The 21552-nt window shown below is 38.3% G+C and overlaps 1 pseudogene; it reads left to right on the top strand.

The window, feature by feature from the left end:
• Window positions 1–19764: 19764 nt before the first annotated feature.
• On the top strand, window positions 19765–20963 carry LOC129031547 (small ribosomal subunit protein mS40-like; annotated as a pseudogene).
• Window positions 20964–21552: the final 589 nt, after the last annotated feature.

Below are 21552 nucleotides of genomic sequence, written 5' to 3' on the forward strand. Positions count from 1 at the left end.
ATTACTTTGGGCAGTAGGCCATTTTCACAATATTGATCTTCCTATCCATGAGCATGGAATATTTTTTCATTTGTTTGTGTCCTCTCTTATTTCCTTGAGCAGTGGTTTGTAGTTCTCCTTGCAGAGGTCCTTCACATTCCTTGTAAGTTGTATTCCAAGCCATGTTATTCTCTTTGCAGCAATTGTGAATGGGAGTTCACTCATGATTTGGCTCTCTGTTAGTCTATTGATGTACAGGAATGCTTGTGATTTTTTGTACATTGATTTTTTATCCTGGGGCTTTGCTGAAGTTACTGATCAGCTTAAGGCGTTTTGGAGCTGAGAAGATGAGGTTTTCTAAATATGCAATCATGTCGTCTACAAACAGAGACCATTTGACTTCCTCTCTTCCTATTTGAATACACTTTATTTTTTTCTCTTGCCTGATTGCCTTGGCCAGAACTTCCAATACTATGTTGAATAGGAGTGGTGGGAGAGGGCACCCTTGTCTTGTGCCTGTTTTCAAAGAAAATGCTTCCAGCTTTTGTTTATTCAGTATGATACTGGCTGTGGGTTTGTCATAAATGCCTCTTATTATTTTGAGATGTGTTCCATCAATATGGGGGCCTGACTGTTAGAAGGAAAGCCAACAAACAGACAGCAATAACATCAACATCAACAAAAAGGGCACCCACACAAAAACCTTATCCAAATGTCATCGACATCAAAGATCAAAGGCAGATAAATCCATGAAGATGAGGAAAAACCAGCATAAAATATGCGAAAAATTCCAAAAACCAGGATGCCTCTTCTCCTCCAAATGATCACAACTCCTCTCCAGGAAGGGCACAAAACTGAACAGAGAGTGAGATTAAGGAATTGACAGAAGTAGTCTTCAGAAAGGGGGTAATAACAAACTCTTCTGAGTTAAAGGAGCATGTTCTAACCGAAGACAAGGAAGCTAAGAATCTTGATAAAATGTTACAGGGACTGCTAACTAGAATAATCTGTTTAGGGAAGAATATAAATGACCTGATGGAGATGAAAAACACAGAAAGAGAACTTTGTGAAGCATACACAAGTATCAATAGCCAAATCAATCAAGCAGAAGAAAGGATATCAGAAATTCAAGACCAACTTAATGAAATAAAGCATGAAGACAAGATTAGAGAAAAAAATTAAGATGAATGGACAAAGCCTCCAAGAAATATGGGACTATGTGAAAAGACCAAACCTAAAATAGATTGGTGTACCTGAAAGTGACAGGGAGAAGGTTACCAAGTTGGAAAACATACTTCAGGATATTTCCCAGGAGAACTTCCCCAACCTAGCAAGACAGGCCAACATTCAAATTTAGGAAATACAGAGAACACACAGGGATACTCCTTGAGAAGAGCAACCCCAAGACACATAATCGACAGATTCTCCAAGGTTGAAATGGAAGAGAAAATTTTAAGGGTACCTAGATAGAAAGGTCAGGTTACCTACAAAGGGAAGCTCAGCAGACTAACAGCGGATCTCTCTGCGGAAACCCTACAAGCCAGAAGAGAGTGGGGGCCAATATTCAACATTCTAAAAGAAAATAATTTTCAACCCAGAATTTCATATCCAGCTACACTAAGCTTCATAAGTGAAGGAGAAATAAAATCCTTTACAGACAAGCAAATGCTGAGAGATTTTGTCATCACCAGGCCTGCCTTACAAGAGCTCCTGAAGGAAGCACTAAATGTGGAAAGAAAAAACCAGTACCAGCCACTGCAAAAACATACCAAAATATAAAAGACCAACGATACTATAAAGAAACTGCATCAACTAATGTGCAAAATAACCAACCAGCATCATGATGACAGGAACAAATTCACACATAACAATGTTAACCTTAAATGTAAATGGGCTAAATGCTCCAATTAAAAAACACGGACTGGCAAATTGGATAAAGAGTCAAGACACATCCGTGTGCTATATTCAGAAGACCCATCTCACGTACAAAGACACACATAGGCTCAAAATAAAGGGATGGAGGAAGATTTACCAAGCAAATGGAAAGCAAAAAAAAAAAAAAAAAAAAAAAAAGCAGGGGTTGCAATCCTAGTCTCCGATAAAACAGACTTTAAACCAATAAAGATCAAAAAAAGACAAAGAAGGGCATTACATAATCAATGCAACATAACCAAGGGATCAATGCAACAAGAAGAGCTAACTATCCTAAATATACGTGCACCCAATATAGGAGCACCCAGATTCATAAAGCAAGTTCTTAGAGACCTGCAAAGAGACTTAGACTCAGACACAGTAATAATGGGAGACTTTAACACCCCACTGTCAATATTGGACAGATCAATGAGACAGAAAATTAACAAAGATATTCAGGACTTGAACTCAGCTCTGGACCAAGCAGACCTAACAGACATCTACAGAACTCTCCACCCCAAAACAACAGAATATACATTCTTCTCAGCACCACATAGCACTTATTCCAAAATCTACCACATAATTGGAAGCAAAACACTCCTCAGCACATGCAAAAGAACAGAAATCATAAAAAACAGTCTCTCAGACCACAGTGCAATCAAATTAGCACTCAGGTTTAAGAAACTCACTCAAAACCACACAACTACATGGAAACTGAAAAACCTGCTCCTGAATGACTACTGGGTAAATAATGAAATTCAAGCCAGAAATAAATAAGTTCTTTGAAGCCAATGAGAACAAAGACACAACGTAACACAATCTCTGGGGCACAGCTAAAGCAGTGTTTAGAAGGAAATTTATAGCACTAAATGCCCACATCAGAAAGTGGGAAAGGCCTAAAATTGACACCCTCACATCACAATTAAAAGAACTAAAGAAGCAAGAACAAACAAATTAAAAAGCTAGCAGAAGACAAGAAATAACTAAGACAAGAATAACTAAAATTGAAGGAGATGGAGACATGAAGACCCCTTCAAAATACCAATGAATCCAGGAGCTGTTTTTTTGAAAAGATTATAAAAATAGGTAGACCGCTAGCAAGACTAATAAAGAAGAAAAGAGAGAAGAATCAAATAGACACAATAAAAAATGATAAAGGGGATATCGCCACCGATCCCACAGAAATACAAACTACCATCAGAGAATACTATAAACACCTCTATGCAAATAAACTAGAAAATCTAGAGGAAATGGATAAATTCCTGGACACATACACCCTCCCGAGACTAAACCAGGAAGAAGTCGAATCCCTGAATAGACCAATAACAAGTTCTGAAATTGAGGCAGTATTTAACAGCCTACCAACCAAAAAGAGCCCAGGACCAGATGGATTCACAGCCGAATTCTAGCAGAGGTACAAAGAGGAGCTGATACCATTCCTTCTGAAACTATTCTAAACAATAGAAAAAGAGGGACTCCTCCTTAAGTCATTTTATGAGGCCAGCGTCATTCTGATACCAAAACCTGGCAGAGACACAACAAAAAAAGAAAATTTCAGGCCAGTATCCCTGATGAACATTGATGCAAAAATCCTTAATAAAATACTGGCAGCAAACCGAATCCAGCAGCACATCAAAAAGTTTATCCACAACGATTAAGTTGGCTTCATCCCCAGGATGCAAGGCTGGTTCAACATACGCAAATCAATAAATGTAATCCATCACATAAACAGAACCAATGACAAAAACCACATGATTATCTCAATAGATGCAGAAAAGGCCTTCGATAAAATTCAACACACTTCATGCTAAAAACTGTTTTTTTTTCAAGTAAAGTTTTATTGGAACATAGCAATATCCTTTTACGTTCATGTTGTCTGTGCTTACATTTGCACTGCAACAGCACAATTGAGTGTACTTGTAACAGAGAACATGTAGACCTCAATATTTGCTATCTTTTCCTTTATAGCAAATGTTTGCCAACCCTTGGTCTTGATAATCCAAGATCCTCATCACAGAATATGAGAAGGGATCATTTTCTTTAGCAGGAGGTCTACCAAAATTAGAATTTACAGAACAAATGGAGCATACAGTAATTTCTTCTTATCCACTGTTTTGCTTTCCTCAGTTTTAGTTACCTGGTCAACTATGGTACAAAAATATTAAAAGTATCATTCCAGAAATAAGGAATTCATAAATTTTAAAATGCAAGCCATTCTGAGTGGCATGGTGAAATCTTGCATTGTCCCAATCCATTTTGCCCAGGACATGAATCATCTCTTTGTCCATTGTATTCATGCCAGACACACTATCTGCTAGTTAGTCACTTAGTAGCTATCTCTGTTATCAGATGGTAAAAAACATAGAATATATAGAGTTCAATATTATCCACAGGTTCAAGCAAACACTGTGGGTCTTGGAATGTATCCCCTGTAGATAAGGAGGACTACTGTATGCACATCAGGTGCCATGAAAATATTTGAAGAAATGGATGTTTTCACAGTAGCTGCAGTATAACTTAGTTTTCATCTCTTGTTTTGAATGTCCTATGCTACTTCTCAGGATGGAACTATGATCTTCCTGTAGCCAGTACTTACCAAAATATTTACATTAATTAACATGTATAAATATTTTAATAATAGTATGATGGCGTGCTTATACTCTAAAATCAATTTACGACACATATGGATTATATTGAATTATTACAAAAGAACACTCAAAGAGTTAAATGAAACTGCACTTTTAAAAATAGAAGTTGTTGCTAAACATTGAATAATACAGGAAAATAAAACTCGAAAGCTTGGTAAGTGCAGACTTCTTGGTCAAAAGGTATAGTAACATTATAATATATTTAATTACCAAATATGTCATGCAGATAAAAAGACACAGTCAAGCAAATGCTCATATACTTGTATACATCATTTTCTTCAGGTTTATTTTTTAATAAATATTTCGGGTACAGATAAGTTCTTATATATATTTATATATATAAATATTTATATATATAAATATTTTTAATAAACATTTCTGGTACAGATAAGTTCATATATATTTTTCATGCATTTTTTATTTTTACTGTACATATATATCCATTAACAATACATAACATTATCTTCAAGTCTTAAAATTATATAAATGGTGTCATGGTCATGCTTGATGTCTTTCCTTACAAATGTCTTAAATGTGATTCCCTTAAATTTATTCACATTGACAAATATAGATCTAATTTATTTATTTTATTTGATGTATGGTCTAGGGTCTTTTGACTAATACTAATAATAGCTTACAATTATTATATGTTCACTATGTATCGGATTATAATCTGAATCCTATATTAACCTTTGAATCTTGACAACAAAAACATGAGGTCAGTACAATTTTATTCCCATTTTACAAATGAGGGAATAAAATCAGAGAGCTACACTGTGTTCAAAGTGACAGAGTCAACTTCAAACAGTCTGCCTCAGGAAAAAAAAATTACTTTTAATTACTCTGCCAAAATTGGCTGCTTTAAGCACAATTTAATTAGTTCTGCTGTTGGTGGGTATTTAGGTTATGATATTTGCCATTATAGACAATATTTTAATAAACATGTTTGAGCATGCCTTCTTTTGCCAATGTGAAATTTCCTTTAGTTTTACAGTAGTGAAATTGCTGAGTTGTAAGGTATGTGCATCTTCAACTTTATTAGGTATTGATACATGTGTTTTCTCAGGTAGCACACTTAAAATTACATCAATATATAAGCAAATATAGTTGGTATTTGAAGATTTAAATGTTTTTTTTTTCCCCTCAGTGTCATGAATTGAAAGTGATGGCTTCTGGATTCTTAAGTTGTTATTTCTTTAATTACTAGTGAGTTTGGGCAACTCTTCAGATGTTTATTCATCATTCAGTATTCCTACTTCTACATGTTGGTTGGTCTCTAAAAAACACATTATAAACACTATTTTTAACTTATTAGGTAATAAGTCCATTTCCTAATTCTGTACTTTGCTTTAGTTTGATCATGCATTTAGTTCAAGAGAAATTTTGTATTTGAATATATCCTCATTTATCAATTTTTTTACTATGATTTCATGTCTTATTTTTTAAAAATGTTCCCCTTCCATAAATTTTAATTATTTTCTTTTAAATGTTTGAAGTAATGTTTTTGAGGCTGGGCATGGTGGCTTATGCCTGTAATCTCAGCATTTTGGGAGGCTGACTTGGCAGCATCACTTGTTGCCAGAAGTTCGAGACCAGCCTGGGCAACATAGTGAGACGCTGTGTCTAGAAAAAAAAAATTAAAACAAAAATATGAAAAATAGCCAATTCTGGTGGCATGTACCTATAGTTCCAGATACTTGGGAGGCTGAGACAGGACGCTCCCTTGAGCCCAAGAGATCGAGGCTGCAGTGAGCCATAATCACACCACTACATTTCAGCTTGGGTGACACAGCAAGACCTTGTTTGTTAAAATAATAATAATAATAAAGTTACATTTTTCACATTTAAATTTTCATCCACCTGTATTTGATGTTTTACTATGTTATGAAGTATAGCTCTAATTCCTTTTTTTAAGATATGGGATGAGGCTGGGCACTGTTGGCTCACGCCTGTAATCCCAGCAATCTGGGGGGCCGAGGCGGGTGGATCACCTGAGGTCAGGAGTTTCAGACCAGCCTGGCCAAAATGGTGAAGCCCTGTCTGCACTAAAACTACAAAATTAGCTGGGTGTGGTGGCAGGCACCTGTAATCTCAGCTACTTGAGAGGCTGAGGCAGGAGAATCTCTTAAACCCAGGAGGCGGAGGTTGCAGTGGGCAGAAATCATGCCATTGCACTCCAGCACTCCAGCCTAGAAGACAGATCAAGACTCCATCTCAAAAAACAAACCAAAAACAATTGTGGGATGAGATCACTTCTTCAGTATAATTAGTTGATAAAGACAGCCTTTGAACATTATTTTATACTCTCATCCATTGTGAATTAAGATATATACTATGTCCTCTCAAAAACTCAGGTGTTGCCAATGTAATAGTATTAAAGCGTGGGCCTTTAAGAGGTGAGTATGCCATGAGGGCCCCTCCCTCATGAGTGGAATTAGGTGCCCTTACAAAATAATTTGGCAGAGGGAGCTTGTTTCCTTTTTTGTCCATGTGCTGTCTTACATGTGAGGACACAGCATCAACTGCCATCTTGGAAGCAGAGTCTGGACACTTGTCAGACAAAAAACTTGCCAGCCCCTTTATCTTGGACTTTGCAGCTTCTAGAAGTGTGAGAAATTAATGGCTTTCTTCTAATAAATTGCCCATATTTACTCTACCTTTATAATTAGTCTTCATGTATGATAAGACAAACCTCCCCACTTTGTTACTCTTCCTCATAAATGTCTTGGATATTCTTAAGCTCTGATATTTTATGAACATTTTTTTAAATCTTGCTAGGGTATTAACTGGAGTCTCACTGAATTTGTAGAGTAATCACTGATATAGACTCTTCTACGATTATTGTATAACTATAAATTATTTAGTTGTTCTATTATGATTTCCATGAATTTTTCTTTTTTTCCTAAAGATCTTACAGCGTTTCCTTGTTATTACATTTATATCTAGCATACTATAATGTTTGTTATTTTTTGTTATAAATGATATATTTAAGATGGATTTAGAAAATCTGGTATTTACTAATGTGGAGGCTATTGGGGTACACCACTCAAACATCCCTTCAGGAATGAACCTATTGCATATAGTTAAGTCATTTAACTGTCTTAAGCTGCTAAACTTTGGGGATCCATTATGGTATTTGAGTCACACATACATTTTCTCTGGTCAGTTCTCAGTTGCCCACTGAACATGATAGGGAATTAGGGCCTGGTGACTACCCTATGCAATTCTCTTCTTTGAATTATTTACCCAGGAACATCCTACTGGGCCACCTAAGACTTTTATTCAGAGCTGTACCAGTTTAAGGCTCTTCCCTCCTGTTTTTTCAATTGAAAATATTTTTCATAAAGATATTGTTTAACTTAAAATATTAACATAAATGTGTAATATAAAAAGCTTCTCTTCTACTACTTAAATAATCTGCTACCTCTCGTAATTACCACTTTTATTATCAAAATGCATGATATAATGTGCTTTTTTTATATCCTAGGATTCAATTTGTCATGCTAGCTTTCACCAGAGGGAATGTAAGCTTCCGTGAACCATTGTCAAAAAGCAACTGAATACATCACTGTCTCAGGTGCAACTTGCCTTCTTCAACCCAGAATATATTTTTATATTCAGTTTGAACAAATATAATCTGCCAAAGAACTTGATTTTATGTTGTTACTGAAACATAGGGAACTTAAAGGAAAATACATGGACAGATCATTAAAATGCACACATAAATTTTCATATTGTCAAATAGAAAAATAATACAGGTTAATTAATCCAGATGATAAAAATATTGCAGCAAAAATTCAGTTTACATTCAATTTACTGATTCAAACATTTGTTACTACATATGGTTTTAGATATTTCAAGACATTTGATTTGATATTTACACCTGACAGTGTGTGACTCTTCCATACGGCTGTTTTTTTTATTATTCATAGTGTTTAAATTATATAGTAACAGTGGTAGAAGTTTTCATTTCAAGTGCTAAGAATACATTCTTTTACATATACATACGCATATACACACATGCATACACACACACACACACACACACAGAAACACAAACTCACACAAGCTTTAAAGGTTAGCATAAGCCTTCAAGACCAAAAAATAATAGCCCTGATTATCAGCCTAAATACATATTGAGGAGATATGTTAGCAAAATACAGAATTTTTTATGTAGGTTATTCTATGTAAAGGACATAATTTTAACTCTACTCCTCATACTTGTCTTTGACAGAGATGACAAAAACTAATTCCAGATTTGTCCTGATTCCTACAAATCAGCTACTAATACCTAACTTTATCACCCTCTTTTTGCTTTCTATCTTTTGGAGAAGCAAATATGATTAATATGACTCTTGTTTAGATTATCCAAAGAGTAAGAGGCTCAAGTTTGTGTAGAAAGTCTATAGAAATGGTAAAATAAAAAGAGAAGTTGAGATTGTCTGGTCAGGGCCTAGAGATAAATGCAGCACCTTCCCAACAGAATAATATTTTCTGTTTTTTTGTTTGTCTTCTTGGTTCCATGCCCAGAGACAAAAAGCCTCACAGTCTTTGACCATGCAGCAATGGCAAGAAAAGTGTTTGAAAAGAGCCATACAGTTAGCAGAAACATGACCAAAAAACTAAAAAAAGAAAAATAAAATATTTAAAGTCTAAATGAAATAGCCCATCCAAACTGGCAGATAGGTTTGGATTACTTATGACACAAATGTTGAAGAACGAATTTCTTTTGGAAAAATGCCTATGCAGAATTCAACCCCCATGTGCTTAGTAATTGGGACCTTCATAACGAGGAAATTAGCCTCCCAATTCTTAAATATAAGACATCAGGGGAAGTGCCTCAGCAGGGGATGATATGTATCATATATATCAAAAGGGATAGATAGATAGGTAGATGGCTCAATGATAGCTAGCTACAGGTCTCTGTTTCTTTACTGAAAAATGTAATTCCAACTCAACGTATTTCTTGGAAAAACAAAAATTCTCAAACTTCAGACATCTCAAGGTGTATAACGTGAAACACTCTTCTTTGCTTGATGGCTATTGAAGAAATATTTGTACCAGATATTTCATGATGAGTAGATGACAAAATGGCAGTTTAAGGGCTAGCCACTCTTTATACAGAAATTTACACAAACAAATGAATCCAAGTTGATTTACATAAAAAAATGGATTGGTATTGCAAGGGTCAAGACCAACTTCAAATTTAACCAGGCAAAGCATTAGCGTCTGATTTCTTTTGTAGAGCCCTGACTTTTCTACGGTGACAGATGTAGATCTTGGGAGAAGCAGATTGCGTTGCTTCACAAATGAGCCATTCATACTGCAACAAATATCTCTTAGCTTAATGGCAATAATTCATCTCTGCTTTAAATGACAATAGTTGAGATTATTATGTTTGCTTTTAGCAAACCCGTAAAGAAGAAAAATTAAACCCAAAGAGTAAATGGAGCAAAGATAATAACTGAAATGAAATTTTAAAGAGGTGGTCAGGAGTTAGAAGGACAGTGTTTTTGCATATAGTCCCCTCCAATATGACCCTGAATAAATACAAACAATAGCTGAAATTGAGTTTGAACCTATGTGGATAATAACCATGGAAAAGGAGATTTTCTCACAGGTTGTCTCCAGATGCTCTTATTTGCAAGTGGTATGGCCCAATGCTACAGAATTTGCTGTTGGAATCTGACATATGTATAAATGTCTTACATAAAATTGATTAGTTAAATCAGGATATATGGAAGATGCTAACTACTTTCCTGGATCTGTTTTGATACATTCTTGGTAATACGTTGCCTAACAAATGCTTCGGAGTAATGTTAACAGTCATGTAACTCATTTTGTGTGATATTTGATAAAGTTCTAACTTTAAGCAATATATTTTATAGTTATATTTTTGATGATCAATTAAATAGAATCTTTAGTAACTTCCACTTTTCCTAGGCACATTTTTGCCTTTTTCATCATTAGCATGTGATGTATAGTATTTACCCTAAATTAATATGTAGCAAAAAGGATGTATTTATTCATAAACACATTTTTAATAACACATATAATTTTGGCTTTGGATCTATTGCATATTAAGAAGATAAGCTATTATGTAATGATGCTAAAATTATACATAGCCAAAAAAGTTTCCAATATCCAATCTTTAAATGTATTTCACTTTATATTTTAAAGTAATCAACTGACTAATCTGATTATATTGTACCCTTTTCTAGATAAAATTATGGAAGAAACTTCAACATATTATTTGCAAGTACTGTTCCATAAAAATACTTTGCATGTATTTATTTGTACTTCTATGTTGTCATGTTCATATCTAATAGCATTCTGTCTTTTTTTTTTTTTTTTTTTTTTTTTTTTTTGAGACAGAGTCTCGTTCTGTCGCCCAGGCTGGAGTGCAGTGGTGCAATCTCAGCTCACTGTAAGCTCCACCTCCCAGGTTCATGCCATTCTCCTGCCTCAGCCTCCTGAGTAGCTGGGACCACAGGCACCTGTCACCATGCCCGGCTAATTTTTTATATTTTAAGTAGAGATGAGATTTCACCGTGTTAGTCAGGATTGTCTCTATCTCCTGACCTCATGATCTGCCCGCCTCAGCCTCCCAAAGTGCTGGAATTACAGGCGTGAGCCACCGCACCCGGCCATAGCATTCTCTTTACTTGCGCAGTATAGCCTATCTACTCTTGTTTAACCCATGTTCATTTCTCCAGAAATTCCTCCTTTTATCATCAATGTTTTACTATCCACTTGATCATTCCTATTAGCATACAAATATGCTATCCTTTCTCCTTAAAAAAAAAAAAAATTAGGCCAGCCATGGTAGTTTACACCTATAATCTCAGCACTTTGGTAGACTGGGGCTGGGGGATTCTTTAAGGCCAGGAGTTTGAGACCAGCCTGGGCAACATAATGAGATCCCTGTCTTTACAAAAAACAAAAACAAAAAAAACAAAACTAAAGTTGTTCAGACTTCACTGTCCCTACCAACTACTTCTTATTCTGCTTCTCTTTATAGCAAAATACTTAGAAAGAGATATTTTATTTCCTTTGCTCAAACATGCTTGTATAACTACTCTGATTATGTTTTATATCTCATCACCCCATTAGGAATACTGCCATCATTTTCACCATCAAAGTGATCAAAGCCAATTTAATTGACCTGTAGCAGCATTTTAAGTAGTTGATCATACCCTTTCTCCTTTATGTACTTTTCCATGTGTCTTCCAACTATTCCCCTTTGGTATTCCTTCTACCTCAATGGTCATTCCATCATTGTCTTCTTTGCTGATTCTCCTCCCCAGTCCCTAAATTGGTATATTCAAGTATCAATCTTTAGTGTTCTTCTCTTCTTTATTTATACTTATTCTCTTGGAGGTATCATCTATTCTCATACAGTTAAACATTTAGTATATGTTTATACATTTAAACATTTAGTAATGTTTATACATTTAAACATTAGTATATGCCAAAGACTTCTAAAATGATATTTCTGACCCATAATTCTCTACCTGATTGAATGTCTGTAAATCCCGTTGTCTACTTGACATCTCTACTGGATGTCTAATAGACATTCTTCAACATACTTCAAAATGAATTCTTTTTTTTTTTTGAGATGGAGTCTCACTCTGTTGGCCTAGGCTGGAGTGCAGTGGCTCAATCTCGGCTCACTGCAACCTTCACTTCCTGGGTTCAAGTGATTCTCCTGCCTCAGCCTCCTAAGTAGCTGGGGTTACAGGCACACACCACCACGCCTGGCTATTTTTTGTATTTTTAGTAGAGACAGGGTTTCACTATGTTGGTCAGGCTGGTCTCGAACTCCTGACCTCGTGATCCGCCCACCTCAGCCTCCCAAAGTGCTGCGATTACAGGCATGAGCTACTGCGCCCAGCTCAAAATGAATTCTTAATAACCCCTTCCAAAATCTGCTCCAACCGTAGTCCTCCCACCCAAACCATTTTTCCAGTACTCAAGCAAAGATCATTGGAGTTATCTTTGAGTCATCATTTTCTCTAACAATCCCATACCCAGTCTTCAGGAAATTCTGTTGTTTAAAATCCAAATATTTCTAGCACTTCCACTGCTACTTTCAAAATTTATTTCCAAGATTACTACAATGTCATCTCAACTGACCCGTGTACTTATGTTTTTGTTTATTAGTGTCTGTTCTCAATACAAGAGCCAGATTTTATTAGGAAACACTCTCAGAATTAGTACCTATGGTGGCTGGGAGGAGGGAAGGAAGCATTTTTGGGCAGAAGGTGAAGCTGGGCTGTAATTGAGTTTCAGAAAAGGTCAATGAACCCTGAAGGAATCTTTGAAGCTATCTATAATGGCTCTTTTAAATTGTCCCATGGTTGTGGATCACCTGAGGTCGGGAGTCCCAGACAAACCTGACCAACATGGAGAAACTCCATCTCTACTAAAAATACCAAACTAGCCAGGCATGGTGGCTCATTCCTGTAATCCCAGCTACTTGGGAGGCTGAGGCAGAAGAATTGCTTGAACCCAGGAGGCAGAGGTTGCGGTGAGCCAAGATCATGCCATTGCATTCCAGCCTGGGCAACAAGAGCAAAACCCTGTCTCAAAATAAATAAATAAATAAATAAATTGTCCCAAGGTTGTAAGGAGTGACAAGGCTTTTATGGCTTTTATGTTCCTATCAACCATTTAATGCATATAGTCTGCCCCCAGAGACAGAGTGAGAGTTTGGGTGAATAGACTCTCTTCAGCTGACAGCAAATAATAGGAATGCTTGATAACTGAAAGCTACCAGGCAGCAGCACGGCCAGAACCATTTAATGCATATAGTCTGCCCCCAGAGACAGAGTAAGAGTTTGGGTGAATAGACTCTCTTCAGCTGAAAGCAAATAATAGGAATGCTTGATAGCTAAAAGCTACCAGGTAGCAGCACTGCCAGAAGCTGTAGAATAAGTCCTTTAATTCTGATAGACAGTGTAGTTGGAACATCACAGTTGGAACATCACAGTATCCACTACACAACCAGTTGAAAATCACTGGTCCTTAAAGAAATCATTAGGGGGTAAATTAGGTGGCATTTATGTCTTAGTTCTTTTAAATTGAGAGTAGAATATTACTAGGGTAGTTATCTCTCTGACAAAATATAAATTCCATCTCTTCCAGTGAGCTTTATGCAAAACCAGAGAGGCAGATACAATGAAGGTACAAGCATTAGGTAATATTCTCATTCCAAAGAGGAGAAATTGGCCAAAATAAAAGGTGCTACGGGCCCCATGCAGGATAGTCATTAAATCTTAAAGCTTCACAGTAATCATCTTTGAATCCATGTCCCACATCTGGGTCAAACTGGTATGAGGAGTTGGCTCCTAAAGCCTTGGGAAGCTCTGCCTCTCTGGTTTTGCAAGGTTCAGCCTCTGCAGCTGCTCCCACTGGCTGCTGTTGGGTTCCTAAGGCTTTTCCAAGTGTAGGGTAGAAGATGTTGGTAGATCTACAATTCTGAGGTCTGGAGGACTGTTGCCCTCTTCTCATAACTCCACTATGCAGTACTCCAGTGGGGACTCTTTGTAGGGTATGCTCCCCCACATTTCCCCTGCACACTGCCCTAGTAGAGGTTTTCAATGAGGACTTTGCCCCTGCAGCAGGCCTCTGCCTGGAAACCCAGGCTTTTCTATACATCCTCTGAAATCTAGGCAGAAGCTACCAAGCCTTAACTCTTATACTCTTTGCACCCACAGTCTTAACACTACATAGAAGCTCCCAAGGCTTATGGGTTGCATTCTCTGCGGCAGCAGCTTGAGTTGTATCTGGTGCCCTTTGGGCTGATGCTAAAGCCAGAGCAGCCGGGATGTGGGGAGCAGTGTCTTGAGGCTGCGCAGGGCAATGGGGCCGTTGGTCCAGCCAACACAACTATTCTATTCTCCTAGACCTCCAGGTCTATGTTGGGAGGGGCTGCTGCAAATGTCTCCAAAATGCCTTCAAGGCCTTTTCTCCATTGTCTTGGCTATTAACACTTGGCTCCTTTTCACTTATGCAAATTTCTGCAGCCTGCTTAAATTCCCCCCTGGAAAATGGTGGGTTTTTTTTTCTACCACATGGCCAAGCTACAAATTTTCCAAACTTACACATTCTATTTCCCTTTTAAATATAAGTTTCAGTTTTAAGTCACTTATTTGCTCACACATATGAGCATAAGCTGTTGGAGCAGGCAGGCTACATCTTGAAAGCTTTGCTGCTTAGAAATCTCTTCTACCAGATACCCTAAATCATAATTCTCAAGTTCAAAGTTCCACAGATCCCTAAGGCAAGGGAACAATGAACCCAAACCCTTTGCTAAGGCATTACAAAAGTGACCTTTGCTCCAGTTACCAATAAATTCCTCATTTGCATCTGAGACCTTCTCAGCCTTGCCTTAACCATCCATGTCACTATCAATATTTTGGTCACAGCCATACAACCAGTCTCAAGGAAGTTCTAAAATTTCCCTCCTCTTCCTGTCTTCTTCTGAGCCCTCCAAACTCTAGCAACCTTTTCTTGTTACCCAATTCCAAAGTTGCTTCCACATTTTCAGGCATCTTTATACCAATGCCCTACTCCTTGACACCAATTTCCTGAATTAGTCTGGCCTCACATTGCTATAAAGTAATGCCTGAGACTGGATAATGTATAAGAAAAGAACTTTATTCAGCTCACAGTTCTGCAGGTGTACAGGAAACATGGTGGCATATGCTTGTGAGGAGGCCTCAAGGAACTTTTACTCATGGTTGAAGGCAAAATGGGAGCAGGCACTTTACATGGTTGAAGAAGGAGTAAGAGAGTGAGGCAGAAGGTACCATTCACTATTAAACAGCCAAATCTCATGAGAATTCACTATCATAAGAACAGCACCAAGGGGTTGGTGCTAAACCATTTCTGAGAAACCACCCCCATAATTTAATCACTTCCCACCTGTCCCCACCTCCAACATTGGGGATTACAATTTGACATGAGAATTGGTAGGGAAACAGATCCAAACCATACCAGCTATCTTGGACCTAACCAGTCTCAGCTAGTCTGAATACAGAGAAAACTTCTTACAGCAAATATCCAGTTTGTTCAGCTTATCTTGATAAGCAGAGTTAGTGTTGAGTAGAAATTCAGGTATGTCATGTAGTCATTATACTGGGTAAGAAATCCCCCCTTTTCTTATATTCACTCCTTTAGAGGTTCAAATGAGCCAGGGTTCATCTTCTATAACTTCTTCAAGCTGAATTTAGATGTTGATATGTCGCCTGAGGAGTGAAATTCTTCTGTAGCTAGTCTTAGGTAGGTCTGGTTATCTCCTGGGTGTGAGCCTAGCTGTTTATATCACTGAGTAACTGTTTTCTGTAGTTTTATGGCCTCTATTTGTTTAGACACAAAAAAGAGCAGACAATTTAGGAGACAGGGCCCCAAAATCAAGAGAAGTATAATAGCAGCTAAATGGCCCAGGAAGAATAAGAACTAAGTGAGATTAGGGATGGCTTATTTTATGATGTTTTTATATTCCTTGAGGGTCTGTGTCCTTTTGGTTAATTGGTGGAACCACTTGGCCTGGTTGTAGATTATTTTAACGTTTTTTTGAATTAATCCTGAATTATTTATCCAAGTACAAGAGGAAGACTTGGTGACTATACACACCTCACCTTGTTTTGACAAGTAATCAAGAGCCAGACAGTTACCAAGCACAATATTGGCTAATGAGACTAGGGAGAATTCAGGTAAGGGGATCATCCTCTCATCAGCTCGCATTTCCGTAACATTGTGAGGTTGCAGAGGGTAACCTCATGGTAGGCAAGCCTTCTTCAGGGGTTTAGGAGACTGCCTGTTATCCTGATGGAAGCTAGAATAAGCCTAATCACGCTTTTATTTCTTGGGCAAAAGGGGGACAGGAAACAAAGATTGTGACTTATCTGGGGATTAGGTGCCATAGGGTGCAATCTCTTTGAGGTCATGTGTTTTCCAAACAGGGGTAGGCTCTGGATGCAACAAGGTTACTCCCAAAGCAAAGATGAGGATACATATAAGAGGGCAAGTAAACTAAGTCCTGACAAAGTATATGCAGGCCCAGGGTTGAGGGTTTTAGTCCTCAAACACATCAATAATTTTAGATCTGAGAGTGGTTCAACTCAGTAGAAGGGATTTTCTTCCTTAGGTTCAAGCAGCTGCCTTTAGCTGGGTATGTCCTATAAATGAAGACTGCAGTCTCCAGGTGGCATGTAGATGCCATTTTATTCCTAGACCCTCAGAAATAGCCTTAGTAATGGAACATGTGAATGCTATTCCAATATTTCTTTGAATTGACTCAGGCAGCCTGAATCTGAGGACAATTTTTCTTCAGTAGCAACTTTACCATCTCATGTGCAATCTCAGTGTGGGTGGCAAAGTCTTTTACCCATCCTGAAAAAAGTGTCAGTGAGAACCAGGAGGTATTTAAAGGTTTTTAAGGCTCTGGGTGTATCTGTGAAATAAATTTACCAATCTTCCCCTGGGCGTTTATGTTGGTGCTTCACCAGCTGAGCAGCTCCCTTTTGCCTCCCCCACACAACTCTGCTGGGTGGTTATTAGAATTTTTAACATAGCATGTGGGGAAAATCTCAACTATCTCCTTGTCTAGCTTCCTGAACTTTGGGGCCATCATGCTCTTGAAAAGCCAGTTATGAAGGGCCTCATGACCAAAGTGAGTGCTAGAATGAGCTTCTCTAATGGCCTGTAATGTAACTTCTTTTGGGAAAATAAGTTGTTCGTGAGGACTTATTAGCTCTCCTGGATGATTCAGAATGTCAGGTGTATTCCAATTTGGAGGTCTTTTTCCATTTTTTTAAAGAGTAAACCAGGGTTTTTGTTTTGTTTTGCTTTAAAACGAGGAGGATTCAAGAGGGAAAGCAAAAAGTGGCATTTGAAGTGTAACTTTCTTAAAGCTGCTTGTTTTGTCATTAGATTGGCTTTATTATTTTCTTTAATTACCTTAGTTTCCCCCTTCTGGTGGCCATGGCCATGAACTGTTGCCAGCTGGGCTAAATTTCTTACAGCCTGCAATAACTTTGTAACTGGAGAGCCTTGCCTGGAGATAGTCATTCTACTCCTGTTTCTTTTATAAGGGTCTGGGTATGGTGGAGAGTTCAGATGGTTGGGGGTTGTCCAAAGGTTAACTTCTCTCTTTTCAAAGGAGGGCCATGGCTGCCATCAACCAAAGGCGGGGTGGCCAGCATTTAGCAACTGGGTCCAACTGCATGAAAAAGTGGGATACTACGGGGGTCAGTGGGCCCAACCTTTAAGTTAGTACTCCTAAGGCTTTACCCTTTTCATGAACATAAAGATAGAAAGATTTAGTTAAGTTGAGTAGGCTTAAAGCTGGGGCCCTTGTGAGCTGGGTTTTAAGTTTGGGGAATGCTTGGTTACATTTTTTCATTCATTTAAAAGGTTCTGTGTCCTTTTAATTGTTTTTATAGAGGATGGGCAATGAGGCCAAAGCGAGCAATTCAGAGGATGCCAAATCCTGCCATGCCCAGAAACCCTTGTAGTTGTTTCCAGGTCTTTGGTTGCTGTAGTTGGCATGTTACTTCCCATGTCCCTTGGGACTAACTTTGTTGTTCTTCTTCTAGGAGTAACTACAGATAGGTTACTTGTTGCTGAGATATTTGTGCTTTTGGGGGGGAAATCTTAGAACTCCTTTCTCTCAGGAAGTTAAAGGCTAATGGGTATTTTGATCTCAAAGTTTTTAGAAGGGCTGGCAACAAGGATGTTATCCACATACTGGAAGAGGGTTCCTTGTTCAAGAGTCAGTTCCTCCAGGCCTCTCCAAATATTGTGGGGGCTGGGTATAGGGTTTGAACTCTTGAGACGACACAGTCCATGTTAGCTGCTGGGTTTTTCGCTTGTCTGGGGAATCCTGCCATTTTGTTGAGTAAGTATACCCCTGGGTGTGTTCAAAACAGAGTAGGTGGACCCTGTGTCAACCAAGGAGCCAAGAAGCTTGTCCCCTATGTCCAGTGTCAGTCAGGACACCTTGAAGGATACCTAGAGGAGGTATCCTAGGACCTGTAGACTTTTTTTTTTCTACTTAGACCATCTGCTACTGTGAAACACCTAGGTGGGACATTCCCCCTTCCCTCTCCTTTCAGATGGTCCCTTTTCCAGTGACCCTCTTCCTTACAGAAGGCACGTTGGTTTGGTCCTAGTCTCTTCAGTCTTCGGAATCTTTTCTTCTGGTTAGAGGACCAGCAGTAACTCACCGGAGCTGTGATTTTCCATGGATAGGTGACAGCCAGCAGTTGGGCTTGCTTTTTGGCCTCTCTTTCTCCTTTATGTTCCTCCTCCCCTTCTTGGTTGTTGAACACCTTATTGCCTAGGTATATTAGTCTTAAGATGGGAACATTGAGCTCTAATTTTACCTTTTGGAGTTTATAGCTGATGTCTGATGTCCTCTGGGAGACAAATAGATTTCAGAACTGCCTCTCTGCCTCTGCTGAATCAGAAGTAAGAGCAGTATACAACTTCATATTTTCCCCTCAACCTGTCTGGGAAGATATATAGACTTTTCTGGGGTTGTTGATTAATTTTTCTTAGCTTACTCCAGTTAGTGGGTCTTTCTTCTGTGGCCTTATTCCCTTTAACATTAATGTTTCATCATGCCTGAATCTTGCCTTTTTCATTCCTGTCTCAGGATCCTAAAGGGGATCAAGGTCTGTCACAACCTCATTCTCTGGTCTCCTAACAGGATTTTTTATCTTGTCTCTGTGGGCTCTGTCCATTTCCTCCCTAGCACTTCTAATAACCAAGGATTTTTTTTTTTAATTTTTCATCCAGTGAGGAGAATGTTCAAAAGGGACTGGACATCTGCTCAACTGGGGTTATAGGTCTGAAAAATACTCTGAATGAGGTTTTGAATCCCAGGATTTTTTCCTAATCATTTAGAATGTGACTTCTAGTTGTAAATATCTGAAGTTGTGAAGAGGACATATACAATAACCATCCCTCTTTCCCATTGGTGACCTGCCAGAGGTCATCATAGAGGAAGGCTCGTAAGATGCCTTGCACTGGGTACTGTCCTGGTTGACTATCTGAAAGGAATCAATGGATGATTGGTGGCAATGAGGTGTGTTGCCTGCAGAAGCCACTGGGGATAAAGGAGCTGTAGGTCTAAAATTATAGAATTAAAAAACAAACCTCTTATAATTTTATTAAGAGTAAATTAATAACTTAGAAAAATCTTATTTTAACATAGATGACCATTCTTAGAACTGTTATAGGTAATTTCTTTTTAATTGTAGGCAATTAAATCACATACAAAATTTATTTTATAAATTTGTTTTCCCACAATCTTTATTAGGACTTAGACCATGAACAACATATTGATTTGTTTGTACTACTTCTTTTAAAATAATAAGTCATTTTACTTTAGGACAAAAATTTACCATATAAGATCTTCTCTCATACAAAATTATTTTCTTCTTTTTATAACCTTCCTTATTAAAAATATCTTTCTCTCTATATAATCCTTTTACTTCTCTGTCTCTCTCTCTCTGACTTACTGTTTTTAATCTTGTGTTATAAATAACTTTTAAATAATCTCCAAATTACAAAATAATATATATGTATTTTTTTTCTCAATAACAACACAACTTACCTGATCTGGGTTTAAGATGGTGATGCCCATATTAAACACCTACTGAGGCAGCTTCCTATCCTTTCTCTCTTCTGAAGTACCAGTGGAGTTCAGGTTCCCCTCCAGACTCTTTCACCAAAGCTCGTTCTGAGAAAGATTCTTTGCCCCCAGTTCCCATTTCACTATATAAGAATGAACCCTGGAAATATCTGGAATCAGAAGAATACCAGGAACCATAGGGTTCTCATCCCAACTGGGTGAACTATTGCCACTACTACAAGGGTGGTATACCCCTGCAGCAGACTCAAAAGACATGTATACATAGGAATAAAGTTGCTGGGAATCCCTGCCCCATCTTCCAAGATCACAAGTTGCATGTTGACTTTAGGAATGTTAAGCTCTTGGAACAGTTTGTCAGTGCCAACACGGGTATTATCTTCCATGCTCCATACACAGGAGTTTGTACAAAGCAGCACAAGATGTTGACCCGTGCCATCCAGAAAGCCAGGGACCATGGTCTCCTCAGTTACCACATCCCCAAGTTGAACCCCGGGACCTTGATTTTCATGCCTCTCATGGAGTTATGAGTACTTCTCTGCCAGTCACCACCCTGGTCTCAGGTGAATCCTGGTACCTATGGTACATCTGGAAACAGCCATCAGAGAGAGAACTGTCTCACCTTTGCCAACTCTATCAGGGTTATCTCTAAGAAGAGAGTGGCCCCCGCATCTGAGTCAATGCCCAAGATGCTCCCCACAACACCAGTGGAAGCCTCCTTCACTGAAGAGACAGGCCCCTAAAGTGCTCTGGAGTCATAGACTTGGAAGAGAGGCTGGGCCCAGAGGCTCACACCTGTAATAACAGCACCAGTCTGAGGTGGGCAGATTGCTTGAGCCCAGGAGTTCAAGACCAGCCTGGACAACAAGGCAAAACTCTGTCTCTACCAAAAAATACAAAAATTAGCATGGTGGCTTGTGCCTGTAGTCCCAGCTACTTGGGAGACTGAGGTGGGAGGATGGCTTGAGCCCTGGAGATGAAGGTTATAGTGAGCCAAGATCATGCCACTGCACTCCAGTCTGGGTGACAGAGCAAGACCCCCTCAATTAAAAAAAAACAAACAAAAAAAAAACCAAAGAAAAAACAGGTTAAGAAAAAAAAAATACTTGGAAGAGACCCAGAGGGACTAGGAGATAATGCCTAGATTTATATGATGGGATATCACCCAGAAGAGTTGTGTCTTTTATGGCCAAGGCAGAGCCAGGAAAGAAATGAGTGTGCTGATGGGGATAAATCTGAAGCTGAGGGAAGGCAGTACAGATGTGTATGGAAAACCCCAGCTCCTGTATCTGTCAAACAAATTATACAAGATTATTTTTGGCTGGGGTTGTAGTCTTACAGCATTTGTGC

Source organism: Pongo pygmaeus, chromosome 11 (genome assembly GCF_028885625.2).
Source record: "Pongo pygmaeus isolate AG05252 chromosome 11, NHGRI_mPonPyg2-v2.0_pri, whole genome shotgun sequence".
NCBI lineage: Eukaryota > Metazoa > Chordata > Mammalia > Primates > Hominidae > Pongo > Pongo pygmaeus.